This window comes from Ursus arctos, unplaced genomic scaffold (genome assembly GCF_023065955.2).
Source record: "Ursus arctos isolate Adak ecotype North America unplaced genomic scaffold, UrsArc2.0 scaffold_1, whole genome shotgun sequence".
NCBI lineage: Eukaryota > Metazoa > Chordata > Mammalia > Carnivora > Ursidae > Ursus > Ursus arctos.
Window position 1 is genome coordinate 103,244,641 of NW_026622763.1, and position 15,827 is coordinate 103,260,467.

A 15,827-nucleotide genomic window follows, 5' to 3' on the forward strand; every position below is an offset into this window, starting at 1 on the left:
GATCGGGGAGTCACGATCCGCAAAGTTGCTGCCAACAGTGACTTCGCGAACACTGAGCCGGTCCCTGTGGGAAGCACAGGGTTAGGCTCCCGTGAGCCTCTGGTCACCTTTCGTCAACCTGTCAGTGCGCGACCTTGTTTTATCTGTGTTTCCGTTGAAAGGCCCCTTATTTAACACCCACTGTTGATTCATCTTGAGCTCACAGTCAACGGCGACAGCTCAGGCCTGCGCCCCACTCCCCAACACACGCGTGTTCTCCGTGAGCCATGCCACAGCCTTCCTGTGCTCAGCAGGGCTAGACACCAGCTCGGCACGGTGCGTGGCGGCCATCCGAAACTGCAAAGTCACCAACCACAGCTCGAAAGTGCCCGAAGCGTGGCCGTAAATCTGCAAGAAGGACGCTTGTTTACAGCAGGAGCTACAACAGGAGACCCAGCATCCCCTTGCTTGACCTTGGCCGGCCACATGTATGCGGGGCCACTAGCTTTTCCACCCAGGGCGTGTCCTAGAATGACTGCAAATCACCAGGAGTATGGATTTGGGGCTTACAAAGGAACGTTAGCGAGCAGGCAAATTTCTGCAAAGACTGAGGGTCTACTGAGCAGTGGTCCCCACCCCTCATTCATCCCCACGTCCTCTTTACTCTCTCGTGTCCCCTTTCCACCTGGCTTGAAAGAAATGCTGTCCGCACTGTTGCGTCCCAGGACCTCTCTCCACTGGCTCTGCCCTGGTCTCTACCGGCCTCCTGGTGCCTCCCGCGCCCAGGCCTTCCCTTTGCCCACTGAACTTTGTGGCTTCGTTCGGTACTTCTTCCCCGGCTCTACGTCCTCTCTCTGTTCTGCACGGATGTCTCTTCTTCCTCCTGCTCCCCAAATGGTGGTGGTCCCCGGGACTCCAGCCTTGGCTTTCCTCTACTCACTGTCTTCTCGTTCCCAGGTGATCCCAGGCACCCCTGGCACTTAGATGCCCATCCGTCGGGGGGAGCATTCTGCCCTCCCTTTCCGTACTGTGCCTTAACCAGCAGCATGCCAGACGTCTCCATCAGGATATGCTGCCACGGGCTCAAACCGGAATTCTTCCCCTCGGGACTAGTCTTCCTCCTGTAACCAACTCGTCTTCCTGGTCACCCAGATCTGAAACAGAATCCTCCCGGACGTCCTCCCTGCCCTCATCCGCTCAGCCCCTGCACTCTGCTGTCTTCCTCTGAAGAGTTTCCCGGCTCTGTCCCTTCGCTAGCCCAGTGTGGCCGGCATCTTCCTGATGGTCTCGTCTTGTTCCCCTCAGGTCACCTCCACGTGTCACTGGAATTCTGTTAACACTGGTGGGGGCAGGGGTGCAGTCTAAACTCCCAAGTGTGCAGGACACGAGGAACTGGGCCCTCTGTGCAGTGGTGCAGTCTGTGTCTGCGTCCCCTGCTTCTCTCTGCCTCCACGTCACGTGACCTCCGTTCCCAGGCCCCTGCTGCTGTGCACCCCGCCCCCAGCTTGTCCTCAGGGTCAGCTCATATGTCTTCTCCTGGAACCCCTGTCCTCAGAGTCTCCTACACTTGAGTATGCCTGGAATTGTATTTACGTACCATACTCTAGTCCCTTCTAGCTTTTCTATGGTTGGTGCCTTTCTTTCTTTCTTTCTTTCTTTCTTTCTTTCTTTCTTTCTTTCTTTCTTTCTTTCTCCTTCCTTCCTTCCTTCCTTCCTTCCTTCCTTCCTTCCTTCCTTCCTTCGATTGAGGCTACATCTTATTTATGTTTGTAAACCCCAATACTTAATGCATACTTGTTATTGGATAGATGAATGGATGAATAAATGAATGAATGAGTAGTCCCACCTCCAGCCCCATACCCTCGGTTGGCTGTCGCTGAGGCCTGTCTACCCCTTTACTGGCTTGGGTGTCTCCATCCCTCCTGGCTGCAGCTTTGCCTCAGGGCCCCTCTGGCCTTTCCTTTTTTGAAACGTGAGTTTGCTTTCTGGGGCAACTTCCCCTTCCCCTGCAGGTATCTCTCATCTCTTCTCTTAGTTCAAGGAGCTGGCCACTTCGTGTAGTTGCCCCAGTCTCTAGTGCCAACTTGGAATTCCTTTGAGTACGCGCCGGAGTGCTGGGCTCTGAGTCTCCATAGCAAGAAGGTGGAATGCCTGCTGCAGCGGCTAATCCCCTCTCCTCTCTTTTCACAGCAAAATGCATCGGAAAGAATAGAAATGCCAGTGAAGCAAGATACTTCATGAATTGTGTGATTTTTCTTTTGATCGGTTCCGGTCCTTAATAAATGCTTTACTCTTCTTCTTTTTCCATTGCCTGATTTAAAAATAAAAAGGCGTAACTCTCCAATTTTTAGATAAGAAGCAAAGACATGAAGAGATTAGTAGCACCTAAGGATTTCAGGAGCTAAGAACTCACAAAGTGGCCACGCTTAGCCCACTTCTGTCAAATCGTGTTTTAGATCAATATGCAATGATTATAAATTCCTTATGCTTAAAAAGACAATCAGTCCAGGCAGCTTGGTGTCAAGAATGTCTTTCCTTTTGTGACTTATTTTAATTAAAAAAAAAATCACCTGGTGATTTGGGGATGAAAGGCAGTCCCCTCCCCAGCACCAAAATATCCCTGTGGATTCTTTTTCTCTAGACTTCTCGGTCCAGGGCGTCAATAAAGCAAAGCCAGCTTTCTGTCAAAGTGAATATTGCCAGGAAGGGACCCACGGACAGAGGTCTGTGTTCCCAGGCCACTTGGCAATCGCCACAGTTAGGGGACGCTCCTGGCGCCAGGCCTTTCTGCAGTAGCCCTGAGAGGATTACAGGATGTGAGAATCTGCAAATCCAGATGCAGTCCCTTTCCAGCGAGACTGAAGCCCCCATCAGTTCCCCCTGGCTTTCCATGAAGCTGTCACAAGCCCCTGAGAACTATTTCCCAGATGGAGGATGCACTGAAGACATTATCGGTCACTTGCACCTTCCTTTAGAAGTGACTGCCTACTCCTGCTCCCCTAGCAAACCGCCCCGCTTCCTACAGCTGAGGCTAGAAACTGCCTTGTCTCCCACCTTCCCTATTTTTCAGAACTTTCCTGAATATTCCCGTATGCTTATTTTATTTCCACTTTAAGATCCGCATGTCAAGTCATGAAAAAAAATTCAGTCGGTATTCTAAATCAGTGATACCACATTTGCAGCTTGTTTTGAAAACTTGACATCTTTCGACTTTGGAGTTTTATTCTGTGAGAATAGCCATACATTTCCCCTTACCGAAGTCTTGGTATGTTACTCCTACTAGAGTGTAAGAGGGGGTTTTTTTTGCATAAGAGGTGTGTTTGGCATATTTAAAAAAAATTTTTTTTGCATAAGAGGTGTGTTTGACATATATTTTTTTAAAAAAAATATTTATTGGTATTTTCTTTTTATTATTATAAATGAGATCTTTTGTCATTCTATCTTATAATATAAACTTGACTAATATATGTTAGGTTTTTGGCCTGTCTTCAACAATTTTCATATTGTTTTTAATAGGTTTTTCAGTTGCTATTCCAGAGTGTCCAATGTATACCATATAATTTTTGCAAATAATATTAATTTTGCTCCCCCTCATCATTTTTCAGTGTCACTTCTTTCTTTTTCTGATTTTCTTTGAGTTTGTTCCAACGGGGTTAGACAGCAGCAGTATGGTGATAAGCACCCTGCCTCATTCCTCGCTTTGCTAGCATTCCGAGGAGCGTTTCAGTGTTGAACGCTTAAGCATCATGTCGCCTTCTCGTCTGGTGTAAGCCGTGTTTATATTTTCAGTCCTATTCAGGATGTTTTCATCCCTCTACCGCGAAGAGTTTAGAATATAAACGTGTATGGAGCTTTCTCAAACATCTTTTGAAATTTTGCCTTTTGGAATTTAAAGTTGGAGATTTGGAATTTGTCTTTCTTCTTTGGTAACAAAACATGGTGAATCATGTTAATATCTGGCCTCAAGTGAACCATCTTTGCATTCCTGGAACGACCCCACATGGCCATGGTTTATTATTCTATGCTGCCAGATGCCAGATGCTTCATTGAGGATGTTAATACCACCTTTCATATGTGAAAGTGATCTGTAGTCTCTTTCTACACTGCTGTGCTGTCTTACCTGGTGCCGGTATCATTGCTGTGAAACCCAACATAGCCTGTACGTGGCACCTCCCTCCGCCCCCCATCTCCCTACGCCCTGGTCTAATAAAGGAACATCCATGGAGGGCAGGTGTGACCTTTTTAGTGGTCACAACAGTATATGAACCACATTTAAGTAATTTAAATATTTCTGTTATCTGCCTTCCCCGAACATTTTTGCCAACACGTTTCTTCCACTGTCTTCTGGAAGGAGAGAATAGTAAGAAACAGACCTCGGCCTAAAATGGTCAGTCCCTGCTTAGCAACACTCATGGGTGCTGGGATGGGAGTCTGCTGGGTCATGTATCTGGCAGAGAAACGGTCTGACTTGTTCTGTAAATGTGTGCATGGGGATGGTTGCTGCCTTTCTCCTCATTGAGCACAGGCACCGTGCTCTCGCCCAGCCTGTGCCTTCTCCAAGCACTGATGTTCCCTGGGCGTCAGCAGACCAGCTGGGAGAGACACACTTAGCGGGGGAATGGGCTCATCGCAGTTGGCAACGGTGGAAACTACAAAAATACAAACTGCGTGTGCAGGACCCCAAGATCTGCACACTCCACTGACGCTGTTTCTCGTTCCTTAGGGCCAGAATTCAGGTGAGTGATTTCCTGTTAACCAAAGAGATTTGCAGCTTTCCTTTGATCAGCACACGCCTGTCCTCGCCCAGCTCCCACCTCTATAGACGTCCCAGTACAAGACAAACAGTGACAAACCTCTCCTTAAACATGTCATTGTGCCCCTCCGAGGCTGGCAGCAGAACAGTCCTGGCTTCCCTCCAGGGGCAGGTGTGACCGGAGCCAGTCTGAATGAGGTGACTTGTTTGCCAGGGAATCATCAGCAGTGTGGACAGGCATAACGACGTTGCATTCTTGTGGGCCCCTGGGAACACGCACACCCCTCTATGGAGGGACCACACTTACCTCTCTTGTCCCTTCACAGCCTGGATGAAACATTGCCCAGAGTGCCAACATGTAACATTCTTTTTCATTTTCCATCCTGGAACGTCTCGGTGTGGCTTGGCTTGTCGCCATCCCGTTGCACACCACGCCCTTCTCTCGTCCCGGGGGCATGTGTGAGGAAAGCTGTATGTGCAGGTCTCACCTTTGGGGCTGCCTCAGCCCGGAAATTTGCTGGTGTCTTCCTCGAGTTCGGCGCAACTTCCCGGACTGTTTTGTGGGTTTTCTCTTCTGTGTGATCTTCCTTCCAGACTGCGGCAGGAGGTTTAATTCTGCTCCTAAGATTAACTTTATATACATTTCACAACACGGCCTGATTTCTTCAGCGACTACTGGGCATTAGTGGCTCAGGGGACGTGGGACGGGGACAAAGAAACATTCTACAAAATGCTCTGTGCTGCGGTGCCACGTTCTGGCCTTTTAAAACGAAGCTCGGTTTGATCACCTCCGAGTTTTCTGGACTGTCTCCTTCCTTCTTTCTCTGTTGTCTTTCCTCAACACCTGCCTTCTCCTTCTCTAGGCTGTGGTATCTTCCATGCATCTGCAACCCAGGGAAGGCAAATGAGGATTTTTTCCATCTCACTCGACTGTCCTATGTGAAGCGCTCTCTTTATGTGAATGGTAGATTTTTAAGGAGGGGATGTGGGGCCCACTGCGGACAAGTGTGAGTGGGGTAAGGAGGAGAAGCCTAAAGGGGCTTCAGCTGGGACTGCAGCTGCAGTGGGCAGGTGTGGGGGTTCTGTGGGCAAGTCTTGGGACACAAGGAGCCTGGAACATGGTGGGAGCCAAAGCCCCCTGGAGTCTTTCTGGAAGAGATTGGTTAGATTTCTCCATAGTGGCAGCCCAACCCCTGGCTATGTTGTATGGTTTCCTATGGCTGCCCTAACCACTGCCCAAGGGCAAATAATGTTGCCTAGTCAGGAGCCCAGCCACAGTTGCCATGGTGGCAGCCGTGGCCATTGGTCCACGCAGAATATGGAACGTCTGGCTGGGATCAGGCAGTGAACTGTAGGGAATTGCCAGGGTCACATGCAGACAGGTGAGCATTGGAAGTCAAGAGAATTAGACCCATCAGAGGGATCATAACCTCCACCCCACCCTCGGAACTTTGAGAGACCGAATCCCAGATTTAATTTGTCACAGCCTCCACCCCCTAAGTTCCCTGGCTAGAGCCATTTCTACAGAACATCTACAGCTGTTTCTGCACTATTTCTGGACTTCCGTGGTTGCTACAGTCCTGATTCCAGCCACTTGCTCACCCTGCCAAAGGAAGGGACTCCCCGTTGTAAGAACCCATCCTCCTGGAAACACCAATAGGCAGAGGAAGAGAAGCCATCTAAAGCTGCTCATTCTGATGGATTTGCTAATAGAATTTACACGAAACAGCAAGAGGTCAATGAGAGACGCCACGGATCTGAGACCCTCAGCTTTCTCAAATTCACATGCTTGAGTTTGCATATTTGTCCAAACCCCATATTTCTTCTGTCTTCCTTCCTCCTTTGACTCTCCTCTCCTCTCCACCCCCCACATTGCGAGGTCTTCTGCATTGGACCTGGCAGGCCCCCAGAGCTGATTCCTCCCTTCCCCAGCTCAGTCTGCTTCTCTCCCTCCTGGCGTTCTCATGCCCTTACATGTGGGGTGCGGTGTAGGGTTGGTCCCAATGTTTGTGGTGATTCCCACGCTCTCTTGCTTGGTAGTAGGTCGCTTCAGCCATTCTCCTTCCATGTTCCAAATTAGGCCAAGTAGCAAACATTAATTTTCTATTATGTCTTGAGTCAGTGTTCACACGGGCTGAGCTTTCTCCCTGCTGTCCTTTATTGTTTTGTTCAGTTTGGGGTGCAGGCCTATTTTGTTCCAAATGGGGTCTACTCATTTCTAAAATATGCTTTGAATTTGACTGTATTCCCATAGTGAATGGTCAGCTTTTTCAGTCAGTCTATTACTCCCTGATATGTTCACCGTGCCTGGATCCTTGGGCTGGTGACGGGGAGGAAATCCCTTTCATAAAAAGATCCTGAGCCAATGCCATGGGACCAGCCACATGAGATTTTGGTATTTATAACTATATTCGTTTCCTATTGCTGGTAAAGCACAAACTTTAGTGGCTTAAAATAACACAAATGTATCATCTAACAGTTCTGAAGGTCAGAAGTTCAAAATGGGTCTCCTGGGGCAAAATCAAGGTATTTCTAGCAGGATTGTGCTCCTTCTGGAGTCTCCAGGGAGAATTCATTTCCTTGCCTTTTTCAGCTTCTAGGGGCTGTCCTCCTCATTCCCTGGCTTTGAGCCCCTCCTCTGTCTTCAGAGGACAAAGCTCCAGCCTTCACTTCCGTCATTCATGGCCTTTTCTGTGACTATGCTGCATTCGTCTTACAAAGAACCTCCTGATTCATTGGGTCCACCCAGATATTTCAGGATATCTTCATCTCAGGATCTTTAGCTTAACCATATCTGCAAGATCCCTGTTACCTTGTAAGATAACACATTCACAGATTCTGGGGATTAGGATGTGGACGCATTCAGGGGGCCATTACTCACCTTACCACAATAACCAAATCAAACAGCCACATAGCTATCATTTATCGGACACCACAGACCAGGCAGGCACTCTACGTGGATTCCATCATGCCATTCTTAAAATAACCCTATTGGGTACCTACCACTATAACCATAATTTGACCAAGGAGGAAGGCATGGCTTAGAGAAAACCTATCCTATTGTTAGTAAGAGGCAAACCCGGGCCCTACTGCTCAGCTCTCTGAATTGTGTTCTCCCTTCCTTAAAATAATTTAAAATATTAAATATATAAATAAATAAACCTTTAGAAAGTTAACCAGTGGATTTGAAGTTCTCTCAGTAGATATGAAGCAAAGAGAGTGAAAGCCAAACTGTGGGCCTGATAGACCACTTTGGCCATCAGATGTTGCCGGTGTGGCTTCTTACAAAACCCCCGCAAGCCCACCCTGCAGACCTACCTACCCCTCAGATAAACATGCGCTGAGTGACTCTGGAAGCCAAGCCAGGGAGCACGGCTCTCTGCATCAGCTACGGGGACTCCATTCAGGTGCGGCTGGGGAACGGTTTTACCCCAGGGATCTCTGTTAAACGCTCGCTGTTGCCCATCTATTTAATTATTTTTAGACTGAGGGCCTGGAGTTCCCAGTTTATAAAATTAGCTGAGGAGCCGGGTTCATTCCCAGTTTTCCTGTGCCCATGACCTTGGCATTCTTTCTTTGGATAACCCAATAGCCACTCCCTTGGCTTTCCCTCAACAGAAAACTGGCATCCCTAAAAGCCAAACAAAACCTACCTTAGAAGAAAAAACAAAATTAGTGAGCAGATAAGACATCGGAGCCTTATTTTTCTCCGAACTAGGATGTGGTGGAGGTAATGGCTTTGTGGGTAAAGTGGAGGAGGGGAAGAAAAATGAGCCGTTTCTTTAGACTTCCAGCTGCTTCGGGGCGCTCGGAGCCAGAGGGCACTAGGTGGCAGGATTTGCTAAGCTCGGCTCCGCGGGCCTGCGGTGTGGAGGGTGAGGCCCGGGAACCAGGTCACAATGAAATTGGGAAATGTGCGTCGTTCTGTGGGCAGAAGCACAGGGGCTGTTGCTGCTTCATCGAGACAGCTTTGCCTGGTTGAAGCCACTGGGCAAGGCTGCCTGCTCTTTCCACCCTTCCTTCCTCTCCTTTCTTTTCTGCTCTGTCACGCATTCCCCTGGACGTCCCCTCAATAGGCCAGAGTCTGCTGGGACATCAGCTAGTTTAACACCAGCCGGCTGGGACGGTGGGTGTCCTACTGCTTTCCATTCTAAGGCACACATCGTTTTAGGAACATCCCATTCCCAACTCTCAAAGTGAGTTTTTATGGTAGCAAAACTCACATTTTCAAGAAAATGCATTGCATTTAATATGTAATGTGTATTACATACTAATATATACATGTTAGCACATGTCCTATGATACAGTCAAGACCCTAAGCTGGGTATCACCACCTTCTCTCCCATCTCAGAGGTACCTGGGGCCGAGCCTGCAATGGGGAAGGAGACAGGCGTGGTCTTCTGTTCTCACACTCTGCAAGCAGAGGTGGGGTGGGGAGGACCACACCATTCTGGAAGGCTGGGTAGCTTTGCCCTGGGGCCTGGCTCGTGGGAAGTCTGGTTCTTCCACTCAGGGCTCTCTAGAAATGATGCCTTGTGTTCCTTTCTCCCCTGGGTTCCTTTGGCCCGGGTCTGGAGCTGACAGAATTCCACTTGAGATGGTCCCTGTGACTCATCGCTCATCCCCAGGGCATCCCGCATCACACCTCACCCTCCTTCTCCAGGTCTTCTTGCCCAACCATGGCCCCCACGCTGGACTGACTCGAGATGACCCCATGCCAGCTGACCTGGGCTCAGTAATGTTCCCCCGAAACTCATGTCTATCCAGAACCTCAGAATGTGACTTTATTTGGAAATAGGGTCTTTGCAGATGTAATTAGTTAAGATGAGGTCGCCCTGGATTCCAATGGATCTTAAGCCAGTGACTGGTGTCCTTGTAAGAGAAAACAGAGACACGGAGACAGGAAGGAAGTCCATATGATGATGGAGCAGACACTGGAGCTTTTGCCTACAAGCCAAGGAAAGCCAAGGATTGCCGGAGCCACCAGGAGCTAGGAGAGAGGCCTGGACCTGACCCTCCCTCAGAGCCTCCAGAGGAACCAAACCCACCAACACCTTGACTGGGGATTTCCAGCTTCCAGGACTCCTTCCTTCTCTTAACTCTGCATAGAGGGGCAGTGGCGGGGTCTTTTCATATTCGTGTCGGTTCCCCAATCTCGTCCTCACATCGTGTTACAGGCTGTATATATGTACAATGTTGGGGTAGGACTACATAATTTATAGACTGCCTTTCTGACTAATTGTAATAGATTGAACTGTACCTTCCCACTCCCTGCAAAGACATGTCTTCCCAGAACCCATGAATATGACCTGATGTTCAAAAAGGATCTTTGTTAGTGGAATTCATTTAAGGATCTCAAGATGAGAGCATCTTGAATTTAGGGCAGGTCTTAAATCCAATGACAGGTGTCCTTTTGAAGAGGGGAGGACACAGAGACACACAGGGGAGAAAGCCACGTGTGGACAGAGGCAGAAATGGGAGTCATGTGGCCCCAAGATCACAGACGTCTGGAGCCACCAGCAGCTGGAAGAGACGAGGAAGGATTCTCCCCTGGAGACTTGGTCGGGATCATGGTCCCACTGACATCTTGGCTGATACCTTGGTTTCAGACTTCCAGCCTCCATGACTGTGAGTCAGTAAATCTCTGTTGTTTTGAGCCACCTGTTTGTGGTGATTGGTTGTGACAGCCCTAGGAAACCAACACACGAACTACATTGTAAACATTCTCCCCAGGCTACTAGACATTGCGGTGGTTATCTTTAACGACAGTGCACGGTTCTACAGCTTGAGGAAGCCAATCAATCTATCGCAAAATGTTTAGTATTTTAAAATGGAACTAACTAAATAGCAAGAAATTAAATACACTTGAACACGCATTTTGAGTATCTGAGGACGCGCTTACCATTGTAAAAACCCTTATTTGGAAACTGTATCAAACGTTGTTTTTCTTCTTCTAACTATGATCATCTTCCAGATTCATAAATTTTCCAGCTGTCCTATTACTCACATCAGTGGTAGAAATAAAATGCTATCCTTTTCATGCCCTGCCACCTTCCTCTGCTGAGCAGTAATTGTGTCAACCGGAAATATTATAAAGGTCATCTGGCCAGGGCATTTATTCTACATCGTGCATCATTGCGTTTTACAAGTGATTGACGTCCCTGACAATGTTCACTTTTTGTTTTGTATTAAATCAGTCACACATGGATCAGGAATAACATAAACTTTTACTCTCTGTAAAAAGATTGTGGTCAGATTAAGCTTGTTTATTGCAGAAAATGGCATCGTGTAGTTAAAAGCATCCTTTTAGGGGCACCTGGGTGGCTCGGTCGTTAAGTGTCTGCCTTCGGCTCAGGTCATGATCTCAGTGTTCTGGGATCGAGCCTCACATTGGGCCCCCTGCTCAGTGGGAAGCCTGCTTCTCCCTCTTCCACTCCCCCTGCTTGTGTTCCCTCTCTCGCTGCCTCTCTCTGTCAAATAAATAAAAAAATCTTTAAAAAAAAAAAAAGCATCCTTTTAAATATTCTGCATTGAATTTTTTGGCTGCCCCCTCCCCAAGAACCACCAAAAAGAAAAAAAAAAAAAGAAAAAAAAAAGATATGTGTGGTCTGAACTCCAGTGTCTCTGACCTATTTGGAAATAGGGTTACTGTAGATGTGATTGAGATGAGGTCATGCTGGAGTAGGGTGAGCCCTGAATCCAGTATGACTGCTGTCCTTCTAAGAAGACGGCTGCATGCAAACAGACACATGGAGAAGGGCACGTGTAGGTGGAGACAGAGAATGGAGTAATGCAGCTGTGAGCTGAGAAACAAGGACTGCAGCTACCACCAGAAAGTGGGAAGAGGTAAGGGAGGATCCCCTTTCAGGTTTCAAAGAGTACATGTCTTTGCACACACATTAGTTTCAGACTTCTAGCCTCTAGAGCAGTGAGTGAATAAATTTCTCTTGTTTAAGCCACCCGGTTTCTGGAAATTTGTTATGGCGGCCCTAGAAAACGATTACAGTATATATGTATATAAGAAGTTTGGGAAGCGGAAGTTTTCCAAATGCCGTTGTATTACTTACCTGTTTCTGTGTAACAAATTACCTCAATTTTACAGCTTTAAGCAACACAACTTATTATCTCACAGTTTCGAAGAGTCAGGAAACTGAGTGTGGCTTAGCTCGGCCTTCTGCTTCCCTGTCCCTCACAGGCTGCACTCAAGGTGTCGGCCAGGGCTGAGTGTTCATCTGAAGGCTCGACTGGGACAGGGTTGGTCATAAACTGAGGGTGGCATCTGGTTCCAGCTGAAGGGCAACAGAGGGGGCCCAGGCTCCTTATTCTTTACCCGATGCAAGCTTCCTGCCTTCTGCCCCATTTTGCAGTTCTCATGGAGATTGCTCACACCGTGGAGTGTTCAATAAAATTTGTTTGTATCACCAAAATTGCTTCTGCAATCATTCTTTAACATATACTAATGTGAACTGAAGTCTTCGAAGACACAGAGAGGGTGTGCAACATTTTGAAGGGCAGCAGACTATGCTTTCCAAAATACATTTCTTTGGCAAATGGATTATTTTGAGCTGATTATTTTGAGACACTGCAGACGCAGGAAAAGCTCTGAATATGGGAGTTGCAATTACCTTTTTTAAAGGGAAATTAACATGTATGAAGGAAATCTCCATTTGTACGGGTGTCTCTCTGTACTGGGAAGAGAAGGATGGCTTTAAATCATGAGAAACTTCTATCAGTGGAGAAGTCACCACTCAAATCTGCATAACAGCCTTGCCCTTGTTTACTAGGGCTTTCCCAGCAACCTTTCTGTGACTGGCCTCTCCTACCCCAACACGTATCTTTCTTCCTTTTGTCTTTAGCTAAAGATGCTATCTAAGCTAAAGATGGTTTCTTAGGCCACTGGGAGTTACGCGCTTTTCCTTGGGTATCTCCCGTGTATACGTGAGGTATACAGTGCATCAACTTCAGTTTGTTTTTCTCTTGTGCATCTGTCTTTTGTTTAGGGGTCTCAAATAAGAACTCAGAAGGGTAGGGGAGAAATTATTTTTTCCTCCCCTACAGTTTCCTAAGCTTATTTGATTGGACTTCCCCTCCCTTTCTGTTTTGGGGAACTTTCCAAGGGATGCTTTGGGAAGTGCTAATCTGGAGTTATATTTTACTAAGTAGAATTTAAACCCACTACAATTGCTTGTTCTGGCTGTTGGGTTCAGGGAAGATGTGTTCTTGGCATTGCAACTTGGAATTCAAGATTCATTTTCCATGAAACAATGCAGCTAGATGTAGTTGAAATAGTATGATTAGAGCTGTAATTTGGGTGTATGTGGGTAAAACAAGCTTTTGTGGACTAGTCTGGAAACCAAACCACCAGGGAAAAAGCTGTCACTAGAGAAGAATCCACTCGGGGTTGCACGCAAATTAGAAACGTACATACAGAATTCATCCCAGGCTTCACTGGGGAGCTGACTTTGCTGGAATTCTCAAAGCAAAGCTTTTTATCAAGCCTAAAATATGCGCCCATTTTTTTGAATGACTGAACCTAACATGAATGGTTTTTACTTGTTGCCAACTTATGTGCCTTGAAATTCTGAGATGTTCTTTCATATTTAATTTTTCTTAAGAATTAAAAAAAAATCCTGAGTAAATGTCTTACAATTATAATCAGCTTTAATTACTTGTTGCTATGGAGTTTTGCTTGGTTACAAATTCTTCATCTGCTGTTCCTATTCCACTCAAGTTTCAGAAGCTGAAGGGATAGTCTGATTCTAATGAGACAATACATAAATTTTTAAACAGGTTTAGTCTTCACTCCAGCAATGCCTACCCAAGGAATGCCAAGAAAAGGAAATGTTGGTGGGGGAGATTTGCTCCTTCTACCTTTCTAGGTTTTTTTGACTGGTATAATAATCAAATTAGCATAAGACATATTAACAGGTGAAAAACTAATTTAATTATGTACTTAGGGGGGCCCCTAAAAATATGAGACCTGAGGACAAGCTGGACAATTGAGGCTTATATGTTGTCTTGAGCTAAGAGAAGGGATGGGACATGGGGCTTCAAAGGGAGGAGGGCAATTCACAGGAGGTTGAGAAGATCAGAGGTTAGGTAATCAGATGTTTGTGCAGCCAGGTGGACGGCTCATTAAGATGAAGATGTGATCTCTCGGGGCGCCTGGGTGGCGCGGCGGTTGGGTGTCTGCCTTCGGCTCAGGGCGTGATCCCGGCGTTACGGGATCGAGCCCCACATCAGGCTCCTCCGCTATGAGCCTGCTTCTTCCTCTCCCACTCCCCCTGCTTGTGTTCCCTCTCTCGCTGGCTGTCTCTATCTCTGTCAAATAAATAAATACAATCTTTAAAATAAAAATTAAAAAAAAAAGATGTGATCTCTTGGTAACAGCTCTCTTTCTGGGCTTGGACCCCTATCCAAAGTCTTTTAGGTAGTTTAAAGGGGAGACGAAAGTTTTTCTTGAGTCTGCTGTGTCTTGATTGCCTTCAGCTTAAAATAGCCCACACGCCAAAGTGACAAATTTTGGGGATACTTCTTCCGAACCCCTTCAAAAACAAAACAGGAGAGAGTGATACTTTGTAAGAGCTACAGTACAGCTCTTCGAGAAGAAACATTTGGAATGTTTTCTTTTTTCAGGATGGAGATTTTGTCATAGCAGCTTGAGAACGGGAGAGAAGCCATTTGTCAAAGGATTCATTTTAAAACTCAAGCTGTTAGTTGGGAGGCAGGCTCCCATCAGAAATTTTATGCTAACTTGTTTTTCCTGACGAAAATAAAAGTTTCGTATTTGTCAAAATGATTCTGATGATCTTATTCTATTGTTTGGTGGAGCAGAGTAAAAATCAATGCAAGACCAGGCCAGGTGAATTTAACAAAGTCTTTCCCAAACAGAAGATACTGTATCAAATGAGAGTAAAATCGAGCTGCAACAGTGCCTGGGGCTTGTTGCAAACACGTAATCCACACCACTCACGAGAGCTGAACTTGCCATTAAAATTCCTCAGATGGCTCTTCCGTCCTTTGGAAGGGAAACATGAGATGAAAGTTGAACAATTTAGAGGTGGAATGGTAGCGTTTCGAAGCTTGGTTTGAGATGGTGGCTTCGTAACGTGTTTGCTTGACTACGCTGACCTGTTTCCCAGGCTCACCTTTCTTGTATGTTTCTGGTTCCGTGGGCCACAAAGGACGCTTGTGGGAGGTTCTGAAGGCACAGGGACACAGTGGCCGTTCTGTAGGTATGGCACATCCCTGAGCAGCTGATTCACCTTTCCCTTTGTTGGCATGAGTGAGCGTCTGGGTCTGCAACCAGTCCACCTTCCCTTGGATTTCCCTTCAGCTTCTTCAACTCTTGGGCTAGGTGTGTGTGTTCAGCTTCACGAGGAAGGGCCTAGCTTTTGCAGGACACCTGCCTCATCGGGGTTGGAGGCAGCAAAAATGGCTCAAGTCTGCCAACAGTGGGCTTCTGCTGTTCTCCGAGGAGTAGCCATCTGTCCATCCTTGTGGGGTCCCAGTTTTGATCTCTTCCATTTTACATCAGTCTTCCCTTCTGACTCCTGCCCTGTGGACTTCAAGCTCCAGCCTCAGACATGAAGATAATGGCCTTACAGATATATAAACACAAATATGGATATGAAGATATACGGATGTGTGGTGGTTCTGCATCTCTGAACTTTAACTGGTACACATGCCTGTCTACAAATATAAATACATGAAATATTGAAAAAAATAAACACAATAAACTGTTAACAATTACTGAACTAAACGGCAGGTGTATGAATATTTATTTTACTATTCTTTCAACTTTTTTGTATGTTTGTACCTTTCTATATACATGATTTGGGGAAAGAAAGAATGAGTCATAATAATGAGTAAAGTTTATAGATTTTCAGTCCAAATGATTTTTTTAAGTTAAATTAAGTAATACATTCATTCGATGAGTATTGAGACAGCGTTCAATTGAGCCAGGCACTGTCCTAGGTGCTGAGGATTCTATGGCAAACAAGACCATCAGAGTTCCTGTCTTCATGGAGTTTATATTCCAGTGTTTTCTTAAACACCTACAATTCATTGGCAGTCTTAACATTTTGGCCCCTCA

The 15,827-nt window shown here is 46.5% G+C and overlaps 1 protein-coding gene across 2 annotated transcripts in view; it reads left to right on the forward strand.

Moving 5' to 3' along the window:
- The window catches only part of SPP2 (secreted phosphoprotein 2), a 28,240-nt gene extending 25,962 nt beyond the window's left edge, over positions 1-2,278 (forward strand). For both annotated transcript variants that reach the window (XM_026491639.4, XM_026491641.4), the window contains one exon: positions 2,170-2,278. The gene's annotated coding sequence lies outside the window, so the exon portion shown is untranslated. The remainder of the gene's footprint in view (positions 1-2,169) is intronic.
- Positions 2,279-15,827: the final 13,549 nt, after the last annotated feature.